The sequence below is a fragment of the Nyctereutes procyonoides genome, unplaced genomic scaffold, assembly GCF_905146905.1.
Source record: "Nyctereutes procyonoides isolate TBG_1078 unplaced genomic scaffold, NYPRO_anot_genome, whole genome shotgun sequence".
NCBI lineage: Eukaryota > Metazoa > Chordata > Mammalia > Carnivora > Canidae > Nyctereutes > Nyctereutes procyonoides.
The window spans coordinates 16,080,219-16,105,437 of NW_026575051.1; the positions used below are offsets into that span (position 1 = coordinate 16,080,219).

A 25,219-nucleotide genomic window follows, 5' to 3' on the forward strand; every position below is an offset into this window, starting at 1 on the left:
CACTGATCTAGAAGAACTTTTTTCTCCTGAGTTTGCAATGTCAGTTTGATGGCAAGGAGTCAAATTTCACAACAGAAACGTGGCAAGAGGTTTAATTTCTTCTTCTTTTTTTTTTTTTTTAGTTACCAAGAAATTCAGTATATAAATGTTAGTAGAGAGATGGCTAAAAGAAAAGGATCAAGAGAGATTAAGATTTAAGGAGAAAGGGATTTTTGGAATTAGGAGATGGAGTAGAAGCTCACTCCATCCATTCCACACATCGACCTGGTATTGCAGTACTTCCAGGAACGGTGCACCCCCATAAAGGGAAATAAAGGTTGCTTAAAATTTTTTTAAAAATTAAGGAGAAAGACAATGTGTATAGCAAGACAGAATGAGGCTCACAGGCACCCAGGAGAAAACATCAAAGAGCTAAGATGAGGAGGTAGGGAAGCACTTAAACATGACACGTCACCCTGAAGAAATGTAGAGGTACACACTCTAGAAGCCAAGAGTCCTCTTATAAAGGAAGTGTATGCCAATTTATGTCTTTTTTTTCTTTTCTTTTCTTTTCTTTTCTTTTCTTTTCTTTCTTTTCTTTTTCTTTCTTTTTTCTCTTTTCTTTTCTTTTCTTTTCTTTTCTTCTTTCTTTCTTTCTTCTTCTTTCTTCTTCTTTCTTCTTCTTTCTTTCTTTCTTCTTCTTTCTTCTTTCTTCTTCTTTCTTCTTCTTCTTCTTCTTCTTCTTCTTCTTCTTCTTCTTCTTCTTCTTCTTCTTCTTCTTCTTCTTCTTCTTCCTTTCTCTTTTTTCAAATCTCATCCTGATCAAGCTTGGGCTTAGACATGCACTACGAACTTCAAAGAGGAGGATTCAAGAGTTTCAAAGAAAAAGTTGACAGAAGCTATAACATGTAACTCTGTAATGGAAAAAGAAAGCTCAAAGGTTAGAAAAATCTTAAAAATATCATACAGGCTATGCTAATAGAAATAATTGTACTGAGGAAGGAAAAGAGGAGAATCCCACAGGAAATGAGGTGGCATAGAATGTTCTCCAATGAGCTTACCTTTTACAAGGAGACCCAAAAATGTAAATAAAGAGACAGTTTAAAAGACCATCATGGATCTATAAGAATTGTTTTCAGAAGGCTAAATTTAGAACAAGGCACCAGATGCTAAGAGTAAGAAAGTTCTTTTTATTTGTTGTGAATATTTGACTTTTTTTTTTTTTTTCTTTGCTTGGACCAAGAAGATTAGAGAGGAAACAGGCCCTCCGCATTGAGGTGGTCATGTAACTCTTCATGACTGACCAAAAAGAAAAAAAAAAAAGAGGAATAAAGCCACTGCTAAGTTTCTGTCTTCTACTTCTGTGAGAATGGAAAGGTGAGGAGAATATAGGGAGAAAGGAAACAGGGCTGAGGAAGGAATAGGTGACAAAACTCGTTACTGAATGATGTCTCTAAATTGTTTGTCTGCTGACCTGGGTAAATTACCACCTGATATTCCAAGAGAACAAGAATAGACCCAGACAGCCCTAGTGGCCAAGCAGTTTAGCGTTGCCTGCAGCCCGGGGTGTGATCCAGAAGACCTGGGATCGAGTCCCATGTCAGGCTCCCTGCATGGAACCTGCTTCTCCCTCTGCCTGTGTCTCTGCCTCTCTCTCTCTCTCTGTGTCTCTATAAATAAATAAAATCTTAAAAAAAAAAAAAGAAGTAGACCCAGAGCTGCCAACAGTGACGTTGATACTGCCACAGTGAATAAGGAAGGATCATAAGATTGGCAATGGGCAAATGGAATTGGGGTTGAAAAAAGGAAAGGTGAATTTCTCACGTGCTTATACAAAGATCAATGTTGATCTGAGATCTGATATTTGGGTGAGCCATTAAGATAAGAGGTAGAGATAACAAGATGCTGGTGGGAGCCTTTTTTGTTTTTCAACAGAGTCATTGACAGATGTGTCAGAGAATGGCAGAGGACCTTGTGCACCTGGACTCCATCAAGGCAGCCTATGAAGAAGTGTCATAGATGGACAGTGTCAGGACTCTTAGTTATTCTTTCAAAATGGAAATTGCTTGAACTACTTTGGAAGACTTTTTGGCATTAGGTAAAGTTGAAGATGCAGAGACTCCATGACTCTGAGATTCCTCTCCTAGCTAGGTAGCCTGGACAAATTTTGCACACATGCACCAGGAGACATGTACATAAAATGTTAACTGTGGTATTGCCTATAATGGCCTGAAACAGCAAACAATCCAAGTGCTTAGGAATATTAGGATAAATAGTGAAATGAACGCTCAGTGAAATACCGTGGCAGTGATGTAAAGGTACTAATCAAGGCTAAACAGATCAACATGGATAAATCACACAAATATAAGGTTGAGTGAGATTAGCAAGGAACGCATACCATAGAATTCCATTTATAGAGTGCTCAAAAACAGGTGAAGTAATCGTTCTATTTAAGAATGTATACTTAGGCCGAAAAACTATAAAGGAGAACAGGGAAACAGGTTATTGTAGAAATCATACTCTTAGTGGTTATTATACTCAAGGTAAGAGGATACAGCTGGAACTAGCTGCCATAGGAATATTGAGCTTCTGGCAGTGATTTATGTTTAACTCTGATGCTGTTTACATGGTGTTTGCTTGATAATTGTGCTTTAAACTTTACATATCTCTCATATATTCTTCTGTATATATGATGTATTACATAATTACAATGCTAGAGAAAGTGTCTCATGACATTACTGCAAAAAAAAGATGAAGAAAACATTTTGGAGGATAATAATTAATAATTCCATGAATTTGTATTACTGAACAAGATGCTGATTTAATCACAACATCAGATGAGGCTTGAGATACTTTTTCAGAGGCATATTGTAGGGTTCTGTCTTTGACTTTGTTCACTGCTTTAATGAACACTTTTTATCAGGGACTCAGATGGAAATATAAGATATGCATATCAGATTTGAAGCTTGTAGGAAAATGGGATGGGGACGGACCTGACCATTGTTTCTCAGACCCTTGTGTACATAGGAATCACCTGGGAATCTTGTGGAAACATATATCCTGGTCTACTCAGTGTGACTAAGATTTTCCATTTTGAGCACGCTCCCAGTGATGATGATGATGCTGTAGGTTAGTGGATGTCCCTCTGAGTAGTGAGAGAACAGGCAATTTAAGGTCCTTACTACTCCTAAAATTTAATGATACTATAATTCTGATTCTTTTTTTTTTTTATTTATTTATTTATTTATGATAGTCACAGAGAGAGAGAGAGAGAGCCAGAGACACAGGCAGAGGGAGAAGCAGGCTCCATGCACCGGGAGCCTGATGTGGGATTCGATCCCGGGTCTCCAGGATCGCGCCCTGGGCCAAAGGCAGGCGCCAAACCGCTGCGCCACCCAGGGATCCCAATTCTGATTCTTAATTTAGGAACATGCATGGGTCAATCTCACACAACTGAGGCCATGCCACTCACAGGATAATCAGAATGGCTTATCAATCCAAGCAGTCTAATTTCCTATTTTTCCACATTTTCCTTGCTTTTTAATTTGCTTTCTTCTATTTTATTTACAATAACTCTATTTTCATTTGTTCTGGAGATGCAATAATGGATCCCTGATAAGAACTTCTCCTAACTTTGTCCTTTGTAACGCATGGAGTAGCAGAAAGCCAGAAAGCATAGTCATCATGGTCCCCAGGCAATTCCTTCCCTCTGTCCCTCAGTGGCACCCATCCTGGGAGTAAGTCGTTTTTGTTTCATGGGAGTCAAGAACAAAAGGAAAAATATCAAGTGTGCCTTGCTTTCCAGTTCTCATAAAGAGCAAGTTATAATGATCAGGTATAAATTTGAGGGCCGACAGGATGATTTTAAATTATGAACAGTGACTGTTTAATGGAATAACTTTATATATCGAAAAAGAGTGAGTTTAGAGTAAGGAACAAAAAAAAATAAAGCATATTTATTGTGTGTACTAAAAGCCAGATGACTTGGCAGGTGCTCTCCTATGCTTTGATTTCCTCCACCACACCATGAAACAGATATAATTCTTATACACGTTTTACAGAGAGAAGTCAAGTGGCCCTCCCAAAGCAACACATCTCATAAGAGATAGAGTCAAGATTTGAATCCAATCTTCTAACTTCAGAGACAGTGTGCCCTTTACACCCATCATACTGCTTCACTGCTGCTCCTAGGAAGAAGCAAAATCTCATTTTGGTGAAGCATGGATGAGAGGTATTATTATTTTAAATATCCTGAAACTTACATCTTTAATATATATAAAAATCCATGGTGATGATCACGGCAGGTATCCATTCTGAATATAATTTTTTAACTAAAATTCAAATGTCAACTCATTACATGTAAATGACTAGTCTCACTGGATAACAGTGAGATGAGTTTTGTTTTCAAAACTGGTTTCTAGGGAACCAGTGGTAAGTTCAATTTAGTGAGTAAAGACATATCTTGGAGATATTGTGGGTTTGGTTCTAGACCACTGCAATAGGGTGAATATCGCAATTCAGCGAGTCAAATGAACGTTTTGGTTTCCTGGTGCAATAAAAGTGGTATTAACCCCATACTGTGGTCTATTAAATGTGCAATAGTGTTATGTCTAAAAAACAATGTACATACCTTAATTAAAAATATCTTATTGCTAAAAAATACTAACCATCATCTGATCTTTCAGTGAGCCATAGTCATTTATCACAGATCATCATAACAAATACAATAACAACTAAAAACCTTGAAATATTGTGAGAATTACCAAAATGTGACATAGAGACACCAAGTGAGCAAATGCTGTTGTAAAACATGGTGCCAACCGACTTGCTCAAGAAAGCTTGCCAGAAACCTTCAATTTATAAAATATGTGGTATCTATAACATGCAATAAAGCAAGGCACAATAAAATGAGATATGCCTGTAAACCGAGAGGAACTGGAGATTTTCCAGCTGATAATTTAATCAGACTATCAATTTTCAGAATAGAGTATCAGCCCTGCTAATACCTCCTCTGGTTTCCAAAAGCGCTCACTCTCCCATACTTTGTAATGTAGGACATCAGCTCTTCAGTTCCCTATCAAAGTGTGCAACTTCAAACACTTTGAAATCCAACTCTTACCAAATGTTTAGCTAAATAAAGTAACACTTGGTGGAGACTGCATAAGGGACACGCTGCCCACTGACTGTCGAATTTGTTAAAATCTCTCCTCGTTACCAGTTAGAACACAACATGTCTACACACCTGGCCCTCTTGGGTTAGCAGTCTCATAGAACTTTCACCATTAAAATGTTTTCATGTTATGTTCTCATTTTTCATCAGAGGTTGCTGATAGGCATAGCTACATACAGTTTTCCTCTGTGCTTGCCAAAATATCCAATTTATCAATCCCTTAAGACTCAGTCATAGAAAAGCCTGGTGAGATCCTTTCCTCCCGCAGTGAGGATCAAGCTTTTTTAGTGTACCTTTTTGGATCCAGAAAACTGATCTGATCTTGAAGTTTGAGGTGTAGCAACCATTTGATCACAACTGCTAGCATATCTTTGTTTTCTTCTTTTATTCTATTTCTTCAATCTTTTTGAAAACCATTTGAAATTGTTTATGAATACTTTTGCAACTAGCAAAAATTTCAGTGTTAAGATTGCTGGGGTGGGGGCGGGAAGCAAGACACTGTAAAGATTTCTTTGCTGATTGGTATAGTTTAAGATGTGCCCAGAAACACTGACGGATTGATTAGAATCTTGGTGTGCAAGGTCATAACTGTAGGAACTGCAGGAACTGTAGGAACTGTAGGAACCATAACTGTAGGAACTGTGGTCTCTCTTGAAGTTCACACACCGAATGGTGGGGATATTAACAAGAAGCCAGTGATGTGTTGTTAGGTATAAGCACTTTCTTCTCTTCTCATGGATTAACTTCAAGAAAAGACAAAGAACATCTGTCACTCCTACTACCGCCACCCATGTTTGACCAGTTTTAAACTCAAATCCAGGCCCATAAACAGGAGTTTCCCAAATGGGAATGAGATTGGCTCTACATACAGCTTCCCACCAGGCAGCATGAAGAAACACAACCACCAGGAACATTGAGCCAGGAGATTTGTGTTTGAGTTCACTCTTTAGTTTTGTGCCCTTGGGAGAAATCACTGACTTCTAGGAATCTTTGTTATTTGATATATTTAAATGAGGATGGCTAATGCAAATGCAATTTAATACAATAGGAATATCAGCTCCAACCTAAGTGTGGGCTAGCTGGCCCCTATTCCCTGTAAAACCAATCCTTTAACAAAGGCTGAAAATTGTGATGGAAATATCAGTTTAGCGGCCTGGATTGAGAAATGGAAATTGACTAACATGAACACAGTGGCCCTTTCCAACCAAATCACTGATCTAATCTTGTTTTTCTGATGCTGTTTTCTAGACCGCTCTTTTCAGGCAACTTCCCCTGGTCACTGCATTGCAGTTTCTTCCTTCCTATTTTTCTTCCCTGCAGTCTTATTTTGCAGTTTCTAGGTCTTGCCTTTGTCAAAACACTAGGCAGACATCTGACAATGGGGACACTTAATAAATATGACATCAATCAATAAGGTGATTAGTCAGAAACAACTGCCAATAAGGGCCAGCACCACAAACAGTTGCTTAATTTTTATCCAAGGAATAGAGGCTAGAAAGAAAGACTGCCAAATTGTTGTCTACTCTGATTTCTGATGAATGTCCGTGGCGTTTGGTCTAGTTCCTTAGCTAATGTATCAACATACTTGTTGAGTTTCTACTACTGTGTACTGAGCTGAGGGACAGTATTAGTGAATAAGGTGAAAATAGAAGGGAGCAGATGAAACAGTTGGGACAGATTAGAGAAATACGAGTACGTTTATAAAAAAGCCTGAAGGTATAAGCAAACCTGCATATTAAAGCAATGAATATTGCTGGGGAGGCATGCACATATCTTTAATATAGATAAATATGCACAAGCACTTTTTGTCTTTAAGGTTTTTTTCATTTCAACACATTTCCATATCAATCCCAAGCCTTCCCAGAGTGGTTTTCTAACAATTCTGATTTTTCTGATCCAAGCTGTTCTTTTCACTATCTATAACAACATTAATGATGTCCAGATGCCAATCTGAGGCATACACCTCACAGACTTGCTAACAGAATATTATTCATTCCCTGCCATAGTATTCTATAATTCTTTTCATGCAGAGAGGCAGCATTTTCTGATGCCCAAACTCAGAAGACTAGGACTGGGAATGTCCTCACCATCTTCATCTTAGTTTCAAAGCTTTGCCTCAAACACACTTGTACTTTCTCTACATTTCTTCATTATCAGTTTAAGTCATCAGAGTGATACCTTTTATGGTAGGTCTGCTGTAAAGCATGCTTTATAACGTATACCACGGATATGATCTCAAATCCAAGTGTCACTGCTCCTTAAATTCAAATAAATGCTTGTGCTTTCTTTTCTTGCTATGTAAAATGTCTCTAAGAAATGCCACCAAAAATAGGTGCCAAGCTCATAACAATATTCAAAAATGAAAAACATGCTTCCAGATGCCAAATATTTATAAAAGTGGGGCTGTCTGCCTTCTCAAAGGGATATAGCTTCTCAGATGCACTGTAACAGTTATATCTAATGCTTCTGGATCGAACGAAGAGATACTACTAAACCCGACAGGGACAGAAGCAGAGTTTTTGGGCTTAGGCTGTTTACCCCAAATCTAAAGTAAAATTTAGTCTTCGATGTAAGAGAATTAGAATGCAAAATTCAGGGGTTTGAAGGGAAGAAGAGCAAAGAAATAAGTGGGACTTCATGATTCCTGATTGAGCCTGATTGCAGGACCCAGTATCAGTCCTATTCTATGAGGCCTGTCCAAAGGGGAGTTTAATGCTGCTGTTTTATGTATTTTCATTAATATTTTAATTTTTGTGCTTACATCCTGAGGCATTTTCATGAAGGCAGCAATTTTAGATATGAAAGGGGAAGAATATAATATTTTTTCTCCTTTCTGCCACAATGTTTTAACCCACCACAAAGATAATCCTCATCTCTTTGGGTGCTAGGTTCTTTTCATCTGTTTTTTCAGTGTGGGGATTCTTTCTAAACTGAATGTAAGTTTGTAATGCAAATCTATAATTGTGTTTGTAGATTAGGCTCTTCCTAGTCTAAGTGCAGTTCTAGATGTTGCATTCTTTTTTTTTTTTTTTTTGATGTTGCATTCTGAAGAGTGAAAGAAAACACAGATATATAACCCAAATTTGAGGTGAGGGTGTCTGATACTCAGCAGGAAAAACTGTTATTATTTTGAAAAAAAAAAAAAAAGACTTAAAAATTACTAAACTAAGTCTTGGCAAACTAAAGCCCACCAACCAAATCTGGCCCCTGCTGGGTTTTGTAAATAAAGTTTTACTGGTATACAGTAGTATTCATTTGTGTATGAATTGTCTAGAGCTTCACAGAAAAGTTTACTGACACTCCGTTTAGAACATGCCAAATAGGAATCTCTGTGTTCCAATTTTATTTCCTCTTACGTTGTATTGTGCTTAGAATTTTTTTAATTGAAATGAATACCTTGTGAATTTTGAAAATGAACTTAGGAATTTTCAGGTTTAAATTTCCAAATATTTTCAACATGCATTCCAGATGACAAAGCCCTCAAAATCTTGTCAAATAGCATTTTATTAACTGAAATGCTGTCAAGTTTCAATGTAATAGCACCATAAGACACCATAAGATTTGGAGGCTGCAATTCTAAGCAGAATTTGCAAACAGAATTTATAGGTTGGTATTTCTACATTCAAAACTTCAAAAGACTATGTGATTCCACAATTGCAGAATAGGCCCCACTCCTTATTAAAAAATATAACTGGTATCTATTTCTCCTGACCTTTTACTACAGCTTTTCCATCTCTGCCATGATAGTTTATTATATATTGTCAACTCTGCACCTCATCCCTACATCAATCATCGGAGGAGAGCAATATCCTAAAGATTTCGTTCACACCTCTGTCTCCAGTCAGCCCTACATCCAAATCATCTGGAGAAGAAAACTGCATGTCATATTTCTAAAAATACATTTTTGGGGTGATAAATTTTCCTAACAACCTTTAGAATTTGAAAGTTTTCATGGAGCCTAATCATTTACTGTAGTTTGATTCCGTTTCCTCTTCTAGCTCAGCAGAGGTGAGAGCATTCCCTTGATATCATTTAAAAATATTTCTAATAGTTGTAATATTTCTAAAATTGCAGGGTTTGATTATTCCAGCAATGGCTTCACCCACACAGGATGGTTCATTTTCACTCTTTTTGTTCTTGAGATGATAAGAGATCTTTGGTGCTCTCACATTAGAGACCCCTATAATTTAATCGTGTAATACCTTCCCTTTAGAGCACAAACACTAACATTTTACTCATTGATTATTTTGGTAGTTACTGAAAAGTGTTTCTCATTTCAATCCCTCCAGTGACTTATAGGATAGTTCCTATCCTTATCCCAAATTTTTAAAAAGATTTTATTTATTTATTCATGAGACACAAACACACACACACACACACACACACACACACACAGAGAGAGAGAGAGAGAGAGAGAGAGAGAGAGAGAGAGAGAGAGGCAGAGACATAGGCAGAGGAAGAAACAGGTTCCATGCAGGGAGCCTGATGTGAGACTCCATCCTGAGACCACAGGATCACACCCTGAGCTGAAGACAGATGCTCAACTGCTGAGCCACCCAGGCATCCCTCATCATCCCCATTTTAAACTGAAGAATCCAAGGCTTAGAGAGATAATGTCATTTATCCCAATATCACACAGCTAGTAACTGACAAGGCTAGGATGCCATCCTAAATCTGTCTGATGCTAGAGATGGAGTTTCTGTCCACTGAGTTCTGCAGCTTGGAGGGCAGGGATTGAGTATAATGTGTCTGTTTCTCCAGAGTCATCAAAGGTTTTGGCATATAGGATAATCTCACTAAAGTGTATGCTAAATGAATGAGTGGCTAAACACAATCTGAACAAGGTGTTCAAAGTCTACATAGAAACATTATCTATATCCTTAGCACTTGCCATGTCTTGATTTATCTGTGAACGAGCCAGTCTGGCTACTTTAGAATTTCTTTGAACCAGACCATTCAGACATTTAGGAAAAATGGAAAATTGGAGAGCAAATACTTACATTTACAGATTAAATAATACCAGGGAACAAGTCAATGTAAGTGACTTGGGAGAAGAAATTAGAATATCGCTCTAAAACTTACTACCTCTGAACTAATTTACTTTAGTTGATTTCCAAATCTCTTCCCTCATGATTGAGGGCCTTTTCATCACAACCTGTTGGGTCATTGGTTCCCAGACATTCACTCACACTGAAATTTGTTTATCTCACTCATTCCTCTTGGAGCTGCTTCTTTACAGAAATAAACAAATTTCAGATGCAAGCCCCATTCCGATAGTTCTGAGTGAACTTTCCCAGTCTCTTTTGAATGGAATCCAGACCAATTAAAAGTGTCATACTCCCAATACCATAATTTCATGTTAAATTAAGCAAATATACATTTAAGTGATAAGATGGGTTTATTATTTTCTAGCTTTTAATAATAGTCATAAACTAGTATTTTAACTGGGTTAATATTATCTTTAGGGATTCTTATTTTAAAAGTTTTCAAGCATTCCCCCTTTCCTTCCACTGTGTACTTTTGAACCTACTGATATTTATACGGGGACAGCTGTCTCAATTGTTCTTTTATTATTTTTTTTATTTAATTTTTTAAAAGATTATTTATTTATTTGAGAGAGAGGAAGAGAGAGAGAGAGGACTGCATGAGCAGCACAAGCAGTGGGGAGGGGGAGAGGGAAGGGGAGAGTCAGCCTACAGGGAGGCTTACACTAGGGCTCTATCCCGGACCCCAGGATCATGACCTGAGCCAAAGGCAGAGGCTAAACCAACTGAACCACTCAAGTGCCTCGTTTCGACTTTTAAAAGGTCCTATCACTTACTGAAATAATATATATCTTATGCAGTATCACATCTGATTTATGATACAAGTTGTCAATTTTCAAATCGAAGAAAATGCACATAAAATGGGTTTCCTAAGGAAGACATCTTTGAAAAATAATAGAAAGGAAGCTCATTTGAATTAAGTGCTTCTGTTTAGGGTACATTAAAGCAAGTTGTGTTATTAGGAAGCTAAGTAGCTCAGGTTATATTCCTAACTTCTGAAGAAAACACCATGGAGGGAAAAATAGTATGGATGCTCATAAAAGCTTCCTTGGAACCACTGCCATAAACGAAATATTGCTTGGGATGTCTTGGGTTCAGTCAAAGCCTGATTATTGGGTTGTCTGGCCCATGGGTCCAATCACCAAAATGGCCTTTTCCCCTTTGTTCTCATGAGATGAGGAAAGGCTTTAATAAATGAACCCAAACAGATTTTGTTTGATAGAACTCACCCTCCCTTCCCGTCTCCCCTGTTGTAATGACTACCACGTCTTTTTCAAAAGAACATAGCTCTTACAAATTACATCTGGCCAATTTCCAGTTGGAAAATTCAATTTTTGTCTGTGTACCCTGAGAAAATCCCCCTGGATAAAGAACTAAATGATCATTTAGAAATTTGTGTTGCCTTGATAACTGTGATGGTTGCATGTAGACTTCCCGATTGTCTTTTACTTTTGTCTGTATTTACTCTCAGTGAAACTAATACAAAACTACCAAGCCTGACCGATGGAAAAATCTGGAGTTTGGTAGGTTTGATTGCTTATATCATATGCAGTCAACCACTCAAGCAGCATAGATTAAAACATAAAAATTGCTGCAATCACTGAGCATTATAGATTCTCATTAGAGTCCCACAATCAAGAAACTTGGTTGAGAGAAGCATATAGGTGTAGTAGCACACATATGAACCCTATCATGAAAGAAGAAAAATAGTGTCTCATTAAGATGTAAAACAGGTTTCCTAGTAAGAATGTTACCTTTTTCAGGGTATAGAAATAAAGGTACTAAGATTATCAGTTACCTGAAAATGTATTAGTACTACCATGAAACACTGTTCTAGAAGCTGTGCATTCTGGAGGAATTAGTGCAGCTTTGAACATAATATGAAAATCCAAGATGAGCCTAGGACAGATACTAGGACAATTTGGACCAAAATATGTTATGCAAGAAATAGCCAAGTGTAAGAATGGAACCATTAATGAGAAATATTTAACGTTAAGCAGTTGCTCAAATGTCATCTATTTTCTACAAACTGCAACTGAGCAGGTGGTTTCCGAGTTCCATGATTACCTTGATTTCTGGGGGAAATATTTTTTAGAAGGAACAAAATTCTGCACTTAAAAAAGGAATTACATGCATGAGTGACACAGGCACGACTATATACAATGTAGAAAGGCTGATTTTTCTTAATTGAGTTTCATAAAATTGTTTGGGCAACATGTCTTCTCTGTGTTACCAACATGGGGAAAAAATCAGGTGAGCAAATAGTATTTTCTCTACAGCTCATCCCAAAGCTGTGGAAGGTGGTCTTTGTAATCTAGCAGGCTTTTTCCCTTTGTAGTACCAAGGACAAGGTATTACCTTGAGGATTTAGCATCTCAGCTTGGCTTTTTCTGACTCTCCAAAATGAGGAAGATGAATTATTTAACATCCAGGAAGCACCAGCTGTGCTGTCTCTCCTCAAGCTGAGCTTCCCCCACCAATGGGATTTACAATTGAAATAGGTTTCTAATCTAAAGAGGACTACAATTTGACAAGTGAACAAGACTAGAGAGTTTTTCCTAAGTGGAGAAGAGATATTAGTGAGCATTTCTTAGTGGCTTTCTCTGGGCACTTAGAAATTCTCCAGAGATTATAGCCTAGTGTCCTGCCAAGGGGACACGGTACTCCTGACATGGAAGTGCAACTCTGAGGCTACTAAAGAAGAGGATTTATAATATGCAATAGGAGGGATTTAGGTTAAGTACAGAGACAAGTTTTCTGATTGCTGGTATTACAGGAGGAGAAGAGAATCTGAGAGAACTTTTTTCCTCAATGTTCATAGAACCTGAGAGTGGCTCTCAATGAGAAGGAGCAATTTTGCAGCCTGGGGGACGTTTGGCAATATCTGGACACATTTGTTTTTGGTTGTCAAAACTGGGGAGAGGAGCTAGATGTCTATGTCTAGTGGGCAGGCGCCTGGGACACTGTTGAACATTTTACAGTGCACAGGGCAGCCCTGCCCAACAAGGAATTATCAGCCCCAAAGTGTGAACAGTGTCAAGGTTAAGAAACCCTGACCTGGAGAATGTACACATTTTTGGAGTTCTCTTAAATGTTAGCATACTATAACTAACTGTTAAAGAGTGCTTTCAATGACTTGAATTAGCCTACCTGGGCCAGTTCTAAGAAATAAAATAATTATCCTGATTTGTTTACTGAGAATAAAAATGCTGGTTTACCACCCAAATGGGTGCACTCTAAAAATGAGTTCTTCTTTCATCCCAGATGCTCTCCCTGTATTACTCCAGCTGATTCCAATCTTTGTTTTTGGAACTAGCGCAAGTCCCACTTCATTCCAAAAGCCTGCGGGAAAGACAAAGGTGATCCATTGTTCCTCTGGACTCCTTTTTACAGCAAGTAGTGTCTGCATACGTCATTGGGCATTTGCTGTCTCATCTACTTACTGTACATATGAGACAAGGCAACTACGTTGTGAACTTATCCAACCAAGTCAACTAAATTGTAAATTCCTTACTGGTAGGGACAATGTTTCATACTGTTTCTGAAACACATAATCTATTACCAGCTTGCACATAGTGAGAGCTCTGTAATCATTCATTCATTATATGATGATGAATATTCACTCTCTTCAAATATTCTGAGTACCCTCAGAGTGGTCATCATTACATAAAATTAGAAGGACTTTGGCTGCCAGTTCTCCCCAGTCTAAATTGGGACAGAAAGGGATCATTTCAAAATTAAATCAAATATATTTCTATTTACAATGGTTCCTAGTCTACAAAACCAGGATGTGGACTTTGATTTCTGGTATTCATAAAAACTAAGTATCAACATGACTTATTAGAAAAAGAAGAATTATTTAGGGCCATTATATGTTGTTAATAGAAAAAGGAATAATGGTATATCATAATAAAGAGAAATAGTTTTATAATAGAGAAGTGTCATGATATTAGTCAGGTTTATTAGGGCTTTAGAGGAATATTCCAAGAAAAGTGGCAGAAATTCGATCAATTAAGTGAGGTGCACATAAATTGAACTTAATAAAACTGCCTAAAAAGCTTTGGAAAAAATGCTGTAGGGAATATACTTTTATTAGTTCTGGGTGAGGGTGAATTTGATGATACAGTGAATCCTTTCCACTTTTAATCTTGAGTTTCCCACGAAGACCATCAGAGATAATTTTAGAAATATGTGCAACTGAACTAAAGATCTAAGGGCCTATGTGGTCAATGGTGTAGCAGTAAGAATGCAGGTACTGTAATAAGAATACTGTCCCCACTACAGTCTCGGTGGACTCTGACAATTACTCAGTCTCCATCTACCATTCCTTGGTAGAACTGCTCCCTGGGACCTACAAACAGACATACTGTGGGCTATCCTGGCCTCCAAAAAATTCAATTCTCTAGAGATGAAAGAGACTGCCATCTTACTATCTCTGAATTAAACAACAACGATAAAAACTGAGAGAACTGAAATAATTACTGAGGGAAACAAAGCAAAATAAAAGTGTTGATATAGGATAGTCAGATAGAAATATCTAGATTTTCTATTCATAAAGATTTGAACTCACTGGGCAATTATTTAATGCCGCACTTGACTTTCCTAATACAAAGAATCTTTATGAAAAAGGAACAAGGCGCATTTCCATTTTACGTTTCTCAGCAAGGAGACTTGGAGTCTTACAATTTCTACATAAACATTAACTCTCAAAAGCATACATGGAACTTCCTTCAATCAATGAAGGCAGGAGATATCTTTTGCAGATTGTATTTAACCATGCTATTCTGGAAAGATTTAACATGACCTTTGGTTAATGATATAAAAGTGACTAATTTGTTTAATGGGAATAAAAATACTGATTTACCACCCAAGCGGGCACTAAGTCAGAGACGTTTATCAAACTGGCTATTACCCAAAACAAAAGTAGGAATTAAACTTCTCATTCTTTGTTATTGTTAAAAATGCTCAGCATTTTAGCTGTGGTTGTCTCACAGTTTCAACATCTTAGTAGTCGTTGCTTCAATACTTAGACAAGATGTCTTGTACTTGTATATAGGCTTCATTTTTGGTGGCTAAGTAATCTTATGATTACCTTAACAGTTACTACCCATCAAGGAGGAAAGACCTGAAGGTGGGATGATTTTTGGGGTCATGGAAAGTTCCAAGATCTTCTAGCCAGGTCTTATTTGTGATTAATAGCCCTCATGCTTTTTCATCTTGATATTTCTTGGTCCATTCCCATAAAAATTTTCCTGCTTTGTATTCATTTTTTAAGTCTATAACATTATTGGGATTTTATGCTGACTTCATAACCTTCAGAGTAACTGATCATAGCAAAACATTTCCTTCCTTGTGGAGAGCAGCTTTCCATTGACCTCAATTTTAATGAATACACTTTGAAAAGAAAACATTTATTACTGATTGAAATAAGCATCTCTGAAAGACTTCTCCCACCACTAAAGAGTAATTTATTTTATTTTATTTTTTATGGAGTCCCTGAGAGGCTGAATCTGATACAGCACCAATGCTGGATTATTCAAAGCTCTGGATCATTTTTCACTCACCTTTAAGATTCAAGTTACCACACTGTACTGATTACTTCCCATTTAATTTTCTTTCTTCTTCACTAGCCTACGTTTCTGAAAAAGAGGATCTGTAACTTATCTGTAACTCCTCAGCCTAGTGTAGTTTCTGAAACAATATAAGCATAGAATACATCTCTATTATGAAAGACTGTTCATTGAGATAAGGCAGATACAGAGAGAAGGAAGTTTGGAGCATCGAAGATACTTGCATATCATTTTTTAAAGATTTTTTACTTGATGGAGAGAGAGAGAGAGAGAGAGAGAGAGAGAACAGAAGCAGGAGGAGCAGCCAGGGGAGAGGGAGAGGGAGAAGTGGGCTCCCCGTGGAGCAAAGAACCCGAGGCAGGGCTCCATACCAGGACCATGGGTTACCGACCTGAGCCGAAGGCAGATGTTTAACTGACTGAGCCACCCAGGTGCCCCAATACTTGCTTATCTATAAAGAATGAAACATATGTTTTTAAGACCCAGGAGACACATCAATTTCCCAATCTTAAAAGTATGTTGGAAACAAAAAGGCTGTGAGGGTGGAGAATGAAGTCTACGTATAAGAGATTATGCAGCCAAAGAGGAAAAAGCCAAGAGAATATAATGACCATTTCCAAGGTCACAGGTAGAAGATGGCTAAAAAAAAAAAAAAAAAAAAAAAGAAGAAGATCATAACAATCAGGTTCTCCTTCTTCACTGAAGGAAGAACAAATAGAAATATCTGTTTTAAAGAGATATGAGGAATAATTTTCTTCGAGAGGGATATTAAATAGTGAATAGGTTACCAAACGAATTTATATACAGCAATGCTTTCTGAAATGTGTAAATTAGATAACCTTCCGAAATTTCTGTTAATGAAGCCTTATGAAAATATATGCATAAAATGCGATGCTTATGCATTCTTTTAGAAATGCATGCCACAATTAATGTATATTCCTTAGAACAGTAAATAAAAGTGAAATCAATTCTCTATTTTATATGCCTTTGCAAAACATGAGTATGGATCCAAATTTCTCAAATGCTTTTGCCTTTTGCCAAAGATGAAGTATTTAATATAAAGACAGTAGTGAGGTACCAAATGTTTAACTTTCTTTTTATGATATATAATTTCAAGTTTTCAGTGGCTGGTGGCACACATCACATCACTCATATGGACTAGGAAAACATCCTTTACCTTATTCTATCAAATGATTTATAATTGCCATTTAAAAATAATAAGCGAGGGAGTATATGATTTGTGAATCCACTAGGCTGCTAATGGAAAAGCTCTCTGCTGACCCAAGAAGGGCACTTAAATTGTTATGGCTCCTATGTAGTTAGAACTACTTTAAATATTCATTGCACTTTAATGAACATACTTTTCCTTTAATTAGACATGGTGTTAATACTGTTTTAATCTGAATTGATTTGCTGATCTGGGAAAGCCAGGATCTGTTTATGAATGAGTTAGAAGTCTCAAGCTTGCTAAAACCTAGTAGTTAACCTTCCCAGAACTCCTATGTCCAGAAAAGGAGTATAATACTATTTACATAGATGAAAGGATACAAGACATGGGATTTAGCTGAAGATTAAGTAAATTTTGGCTAAGCTAAAGCTGGGAATATTTTGAAATTCTTTAATATCATGCTTTTAATACTCAAAATGTGACAATTAAAAAGATCATTAATTCACTTGACCTTGCATTCATTCAACACATATTTATCTCCTACTGTATGCACAATTAATGAATTGGTTACAAGGTAGCAAACAATCACCATCTCATGATATGAAGGCATTTGGGTTTTCTTGGTGAAAATCAAGGAGCTAATAACAACCTAATAAAATGTGGAAGGCTATTTCAGGTCCTAGTGTTATACTTCTTTGAACTCTCAAGATTTATTACCTTTGGCTCTATCATCATAATATTTATCATGTGCCTACAGGTTTTCTTCATTAATCTCCTTACAAAAATGTATTAAATAAACATGCCTGTTAAAGTGTCAGGGGATATATTTCCCCAATGGCTAGCAATCCAGGATATCTTTGGAGCATAACAAATTGATTAAGACATCATATTTCTGGCCAGCCAATACCAGATTAAGGAATTCCAGGAGAGAATGAATCTGTTTATTTATCTGAAGAGCTCTCAAGGAGGCAGTTTATCTGGTGGGGAAACGGCACCGTGATTGTTGGTATCAAGGCAAATATTCTCTCCTTTGGGACCTCAGACAAAGCCTACCGCTGGGGTTCAGGGGAAAGAGCATTTCCCCCTTACCTCTCATCCTCTGCAAAATTGCTGGATAGGATAGCAGGATCTTTCTGGTCTAAAGTACTTCAATGTTTCAATCTGGTTATCCACTGCAATCATTCATACAAAGGCTTTGAAAACACCAATGCTCAGGCCCTCTCCCCAGAGATTCTAATTCAATGGTCTGGGGAGGGGCCCCAGGGCATCACGAAATTGGAAAGTTCCTGAATTGTTTCTTTTGAGAATCATTGAGCTATAGCAAGTGTAAAGCAGTAAAAATTATTTCATAATAGGATCAGCCACAAACTACTCTTAGAAGCTTGATCTTGGAAGTGGTCCTTAACAAAGTAATTCATAGCATGTTGGAGTTGGTCTATAAATAAATCCGGTCCTTCTAATTTTTATCCAGGGTTTTTCTTGCGACACCTGCTCCCTTGGAACTCTTTGACCTATATTTGTATCTTGCTTTCGTAAGTGCCTATACGTACAAAAGAGACATTTGAAACCATGTAAGAAAATGCTCTTTTCCTACAGCTTCTGTTAACAAGCCAGAATATTTGCTTTCTTTCTTATGCCTGTTAAAGATAGTGAAAATCAGTTCCAAAAACACTGCCCCAGAAACACTCTAAAGTGAACAATAAATGAGCAATTAAATAAATTATGTCACAGTTACTTGCCAGACTTTTGAGCAACTGATATAATTATAATTATGAAAATGCTTATTAAAAAATGAAAATAAATGGGATAAAAAAGACATACTGTATATGATAGCTGTGTATTTTATAGTTAAAGACTAGAAATAAATCATTTATAGAATTGGTGAGTGGGCTTGTGAGAGATTTTTCACTTGGTTTCCTAATCTTTCCTTGGTATTATGGTGCTGTTGGATTGATAGAAAAAAAATAGCTATAGTTTATTAAGAAACTACCAAGTGCCAGAAATTTTGAAAACTTACAGAATAGGTATTAATAATACAATTTTTTAACAGAAGAACTTAAGGACAAAGGTATTAGGTAACATGTCTGAGTCACAGAGCTAGTAAATGGCAAAACTGGGTTCAAAGATGTGTCTGCTCCTTTTTTTATTACCCTATTCATCATTATTTTAAAAATTTAAAAGAAGGACTCAGTAAAGCCGTGCATCCCATCTCAATCCATTTAAGAAATATGACCTGAGCCAACCTCAATAAAAACATTTGTTGTTTTAGGCTAACACCATCAACATGTTTTCTGTATACTAAGGTGAGGGAAAGATGAGAGGTGAAGATCTCCTACCAATTTAATTATCAATTAACAAAATATTCTATCAGGAAAGTCAAGTAGGATATTATCACTTTATAAACAACTTTTTAAAATAAGTCACTAAAAATGTGAAATTGGGCATTGTTTAATCAGGGACATACTGATAAGAAGTGATTAGTCGCTAAAAAAAAAAAAGGTCTAACATTTCTCAGCCTAGAAAGGATCCAAATCCTTAAAAATAATCCCTAAGGTAAAAAGTGTCTGGAAAGAATGAAATGATAATAAAAGTCAGGTTGCTAATACCAGTTTTATGTGCCATTCCCTTAGAGGATATGCTCTATCTATGAAAAGGGGTCATTAAACTAGTTCAGCCCCTGAGCTGTTCAGCCCCCTGGGGGTTCCAGCAGGGTGTGTGTCTGTCTCTGGGGGCACTTACTGGTGCCCCACCATCCCCTCCTCATGCTTCATTACTCAGGCTTTGCCTCCTCCACCCAGGAATCGGCTCTAAAGAGATCATCCCGTCAACTGCACTGTGCAGGAAGACCTGGTTCCTGGGAAGAGAGAAATGAAAAGCTAGAATTCATTTTTTTAAAGCTAGAAATGTGAACCAGAAATGATCACTGCTCTTAAAAGTTCTATAATCTTGAAGGAAAATAAGATTCTACTTAACACATAAACCCCTTTGTGCTGTTGAACGCATGTTTAATGCTACGCTTCATCTTTGTTTCTAATGCAACATTTCATATGTGGAGGGAGTAACCTATGTTGTTTAGGGGTTCAAATTTTGGTTTGCTAATATTCTCATGCTACAAATTTTCACTAATCTACACTCATCATCTATTTTCTTTAATTAAATTTTTCTCTTGTGTGTAAATAATCTTCTCATAGATAAAATATAAAATGAAAGACATTTCTGCTAAATGGAATCTTTATCCAGTGGAGTCTTTGGATTAATTTCTCTTACTCATTCAATTTTCATTTTACTAGCAAGTAAATACTTGGAACTATTAAAACAATAAATGTAACTTGGATTTCCTACAGGTACAATAAGGTCGTAGTTAAGAACTTAAATTTCACTTGCTTGTAGCCTCACTTTGAGACAGGAACTCTGGCCCCTAAAAACTTTTACCCATGCATTTCTGGGAATCCTTCTGCTATCTTCACTATGTACCAAATAGACTTTTCCTGGTCTTCCCCTCCAGCCCCCTTGGCTGATTGCCACTACCGTGAGTTAGCACTGGTGCTGATCTTTGTGACTCTCTCAAGTCAGTGCTCTTCTGATGTGGTTCTGTGAATTCATATACCGCTAGGCTGCCAGGCAAAATACAGGACACCCAGTTAAATCTGAATATCTGGGGCACCTGGGTGGTTCAGTTGGTCAAGTATCTGCCTTAGACTTAGGTCATGATCTCAGGGTCCTGGGGTTGAACCTCATGTTAGGGTCCCCACTCAGTGGGGAGTCAGCTTCTCCCTCTTCCTTTCACTCTGTGATCTCTCTTGCTCTGGCTCTCTCTCAAATAAACACATAAAAAATCTTTTTAAAAATCTGAATATCTTTTTTTTTTAAAGATTTTATTTATTTATTCATGAGAGACACACACACACACACACACACACACACAGAGAATCAGAGACATGGGCAGGAGAAGCAGGATTCATGCAGGGAGCCTGATGTAGAACTCAATCCCAGGACTCCAGGATCACACTCTGAGCCAAAGTCAGATGCTCACACCGCTGAGCCACTCAGACATCCCTGAATATCTAATAAGTAAAAAAAAAAAAAAAAAAAGCAAAAAAGCAATATACACAGGGCACACTTTTACTAAAAAGTTGTCCTTTGTTTATCCAAAATTCAACTTCAACTTGGTGTCCTGTATTTTTGTTTGCCAAATCTGGGAACCCTATCAGGTGTCCAAGCCGTGTCATGCTCACAGCAATCTTTCCTGAACTAAAGTCCCATGTTTTCTCTGTATAGGTGGGGAAAATCTCTCTCTCTCTCTCTCTCTCTCTCTCTCTCCTGATGGCCTTTTGGCTCTTTAGCCCAAAGCTACATTGCTTGCACTTCATATATCTCAGGGCCACTCACAGAAACAGCTTTCAGGGTCTATCTGTGGCCATCTGTCTCTAGGGTTTAGACACAGCCTAAGAATGTCAGACTGAGGTGGGCTTTTTTCCTGTATTCTTAGAATTCCCCCCCCCCAAAAAAAAGCTTGCCCTACAGCTCTCCTTATTGGCTAGCTCCTCCCAAGCAAGTCAATTTATATGATGAAGGCTACCACCTTTATTGGCTCATGAGGCACATACAGTTTTATTTTAGCAAAGACTTGCAATAAATCCATAATAAAAGTTAGACTGTGATTAAGGGAACTGCCTTCAAATAATTCTAATGTGCGTGGAAGTGTTTTTTACTTTTGGAAGCACTTACAGAAGCTCCATGAAAAAAAATGGCTTTGGGGCCTCAGCTTTTAAGAAATGTGTGTGATTTTGACAGTGTGAAAGAAATTCCAAGCAAAAAGAACAGTATGAATGGAGGTAAAAAAACAGGAAGTTCAGGGTGGGCTTACTTCAGTTTGGTGACAGTGTATGAGACAGCATATGATGTACTGCAACCTGAAACTTACATGGAAAGTTGGGGACCTGGCCAAGGAAGGTTCTCCATAGCCATGGTCAAGAGTTTGTAATTTCTTCTCCAGGCAATGGGAAGCACTTGCAGGATTTGGTTAGAAGAAAATATAATTAAGAGATGTAGATAGTCCTGTTACATAGGCTATGTTCCAAGTGTGAGAAATTATGGGAGAGAGATTATATTATCACACAAATAAAATAGATAATAAGTAATGAAGACCCAAGGGGGAGCAAGGAGGAAGAAAAGGTAAAAAAATGAAAAGGAAACCTTGGTATGAAACTTTGGTAATCCATTTTAATCAGCAGAGGAGGTTTTTTTTTTGTTTTGTTTTGTTTTTTTTTTTTTTTTTTTTGTTGTTGTTTTTAATTTCCAATGCCCATGCCTCTTTCAGACTAATTAAATCAGAATCTCTGGGGATGAGACTCACACACCAGTATCTGGAAGGCTCCCCTCATGATTCCTATACTCAGGCACGATTGAGCACCACTAGTGTAGAACAGGGGTTCTCCCACTTAAGTAGGAATCAGTCACCTACAGGGTTTGTTGTGTGCCACTCTTGGAGTTTCAGCAGACCTGAATTGAGGTCTGAGGATTCACATTTCTAACAAGCTCCTAGGTGGTGTGGATGCTGTGGGTCCAAGGACCATGCTAGGAGAACTTCTGATGTGGAATGGGCAGGACTCAGTAGTTAATTAGCTATCACTGTGTATATATGTCTCGGCTGTTTGAGGGTGGGGGGGGGGCAGGAAGAATTAATTATAGGTGATGGACATTCTGACCCTGAGTAAATGACAGAATAGAGGTGCCATTCAAAGAGTCACAGATGTGGAAGAAAACAGTTGTTTCTTTTGAATGAGAATATTGAGAGAATAGACCATGAAAAATAATGTTTTGTGGGGGCCATTATAAATATGGGAATAGTAAGAAGAGGGAGCCAGTAAGAAGTAGAGAATCGGAGACATCAGAGACATAGAAGGAGAACCAGAATAACACAAATGTCTAGGGGGAGAAAGAGGTCAAGGCTGGCTCTACTAAGAATATCACAAAAATGTAACCTCTGAGATACTTCCAAACCCAGTGAACACAGAAACCTTGAGCTCCCACACTTTCCTTATCTGCTCTTTCCTATCCTTCACAAAGAGAGGTCACATTCAGAATGATAACCCTGGAGGCAGCTTAAGGTTTTTAGCACAAAAAAACAGAGGGATCTGTATCCCTCATGCTGCACTTAGTAAGGAAATAAGGATACTACCATATGACAGAAAGATTTTCCAGCTTTGAAGGTTGAGACAAAAAGAGCTTTTCACCTAATCTGGATAAGGGCAGAGCATCAGTGCTCAAGGAGTTAAGCCACTGGCAGTGGTCAAGAATTTGCAATGAACCAGGTGGTGGTCTAATGCTGCACACTGATCCTGCTCATGGTGTGGTTCATGGACCAGTAGCATCAGCATCACTTGCTAGAAATGCAGACTGTCACCCACACCAGACCTACTGAAACAGAATCTGTATTTTTAACAAGATCCCCAGGTAACAATTAGAGCTTGAGTAGAATTGCTTTTAGGCATCCTGAACTCATTTAACCTACTCAACTCTAAGAGGTAGGGACTATGAGGAGGGAAGTAAGTTACAAAGAGGTGAAAATATTTGCACAGAGTCAGAGAGCTAATGGGGCAGAGCAAAGATCTAAACCCAGACAATCTAGATCCATAGTCCTGGATCTAATTGAGATTGTTACACCAACCCTCAAAAAACTATGACTATGGCCCTCAGCACCCTCCCCACCATCTCTGTAAACTTCCATCCACAGTGGCTCTTGTCCAATGCTTCTAAGGTACATGTCGTCCCCTTTGTACTTGGATTCTACCTCCCAACCCCTGTGTGTTAATATTCTCACCCCTTAGATCTCAGCTAACAGTCACCTCCTCGAGAAGGCCGTTTCCGACACCCTAAGACGTGGTATTCCACTCTCACAGAATCATGTATTTTTTCCCCATGATCATCTGTAGTTAGGAATATGTGTGCTTTTTTTTTTTTTTTTTTTTTTTTTGGCTTGGCTCAAACTCCTGGAGGGCAAATGCACTCCTGTTTTGTACATCCCAGACCCCCAGGGCCTAAGACCAAGCCCGGCATGTAGCAGCAACGAGGCAATCATTGCCTGGAGGAATGTGCTTAGGAATGACTTTTGAATCAAAGGTGTGTCTTACCCACATTAGCATGACCTGTAGTGACAATCAGAACCAAACACTCTCACCTTCCACGTAATTAAGAAACCTGGTGAGGTGAAAGAGCAGACATGATCATTCAAAGGTAGTGTACACTTTGTGGCTGAATCGGAACCATCCAGGCAAGGCTCCATCTGCCACAGACATTCAGGACCTCCTGAAGTTAGGAGAACCCTTTGAACATATTTCCACTTCCTAGAATCCCGAGCCTGTACTCTCCCTTCAGCCTTTGAGACAGCAGAGGAAAGTCAGAGTGGCTCAGGTGAGGCCTCTCCATGTTGGGAGGGTAGCTCTGGAGGAAAACATTGGCTGTTCCAACCTACAAATCCTATAACTAAACAGAGTCCATTCATCCTGAGAGCTGCTCATCAGGTACCTTTCAGAGGCTCTGATTTCCCTTGAATGACAGAGAATAAGCCTTGATTTCAGTGAATGGCTCTGCCGTAATAATCCTGCCTGAGAAAAGCATGGATTGCAAGGCCACTTTAAAAATATGTTCCACTGTAATTTTGTATTTCATTTTCCCAAATACTCTTGCTCCTATGGATAGTTCCTATATCTTGTGTTCTCATATTATATTAACATAATTAAGCTAACTAGGCCTTAATGTTGCTACTCTTGTGAAATAACAGCAAAGGGGCTTGAGAAAAATGCTGCGAATATACTTTCTTAAAGAGATGGTTAGATTTAATTTCAACACTTTTGGAAAATATTGAACGACAGTAATCAGCTTTAAGCTTAATCAGGTGACAGGCCCGACTACAGATGATAGGGATGAGGGTTTCTCAGTGTAGAATAGCTGCTCACTCATTCTCCAGGCGTTTCTTCAGTGTCTCTATCACATGACTCAATGATACCACTACAGGCTCAATTACTCAGTTTTCTTCTGGTGTTTTTGGTCTGAATTGACATGTGTTACTTCAAGCTCAGCCACAAATGAGGAATCCTTAGGTCAACTTTATGTCTTAGACCTGAGCTTCTCCAACTCTCAAATGCATAGGGGTCATCTAGAGGCCTTGTGAAAAAGTCAATCACTGTGACCTGGGAAGCTTTAACTTCTAATAAGCTCCCAGGTAATACTGATGCTCCTGGTCCATACATAACACTATGGGGAGCAAGGTATTAGAAAACAAAAT

General features: G+C 38.0%; 1 protein-coding gene and 1 pseudogene across 1 annotated transcript in view; one reads left to right on the forward strand and one right to left on the reverse strand.

Annotated features, from left to right (window-relative positions):
• Positions 1-25,219, reverse strand: part of PTCHD4 (patched domain containing 4) — a 174,971-nt gene that overhangs the window by 141,938 nt on the left and 7,814 nt on the right. The gene's annotated exons all lie outside the window — the stretch shown is intronic.
• Positions 95-301, forward strand: LOC129513216 (U2 spliceosomal RNA; annotated as a pseudogene).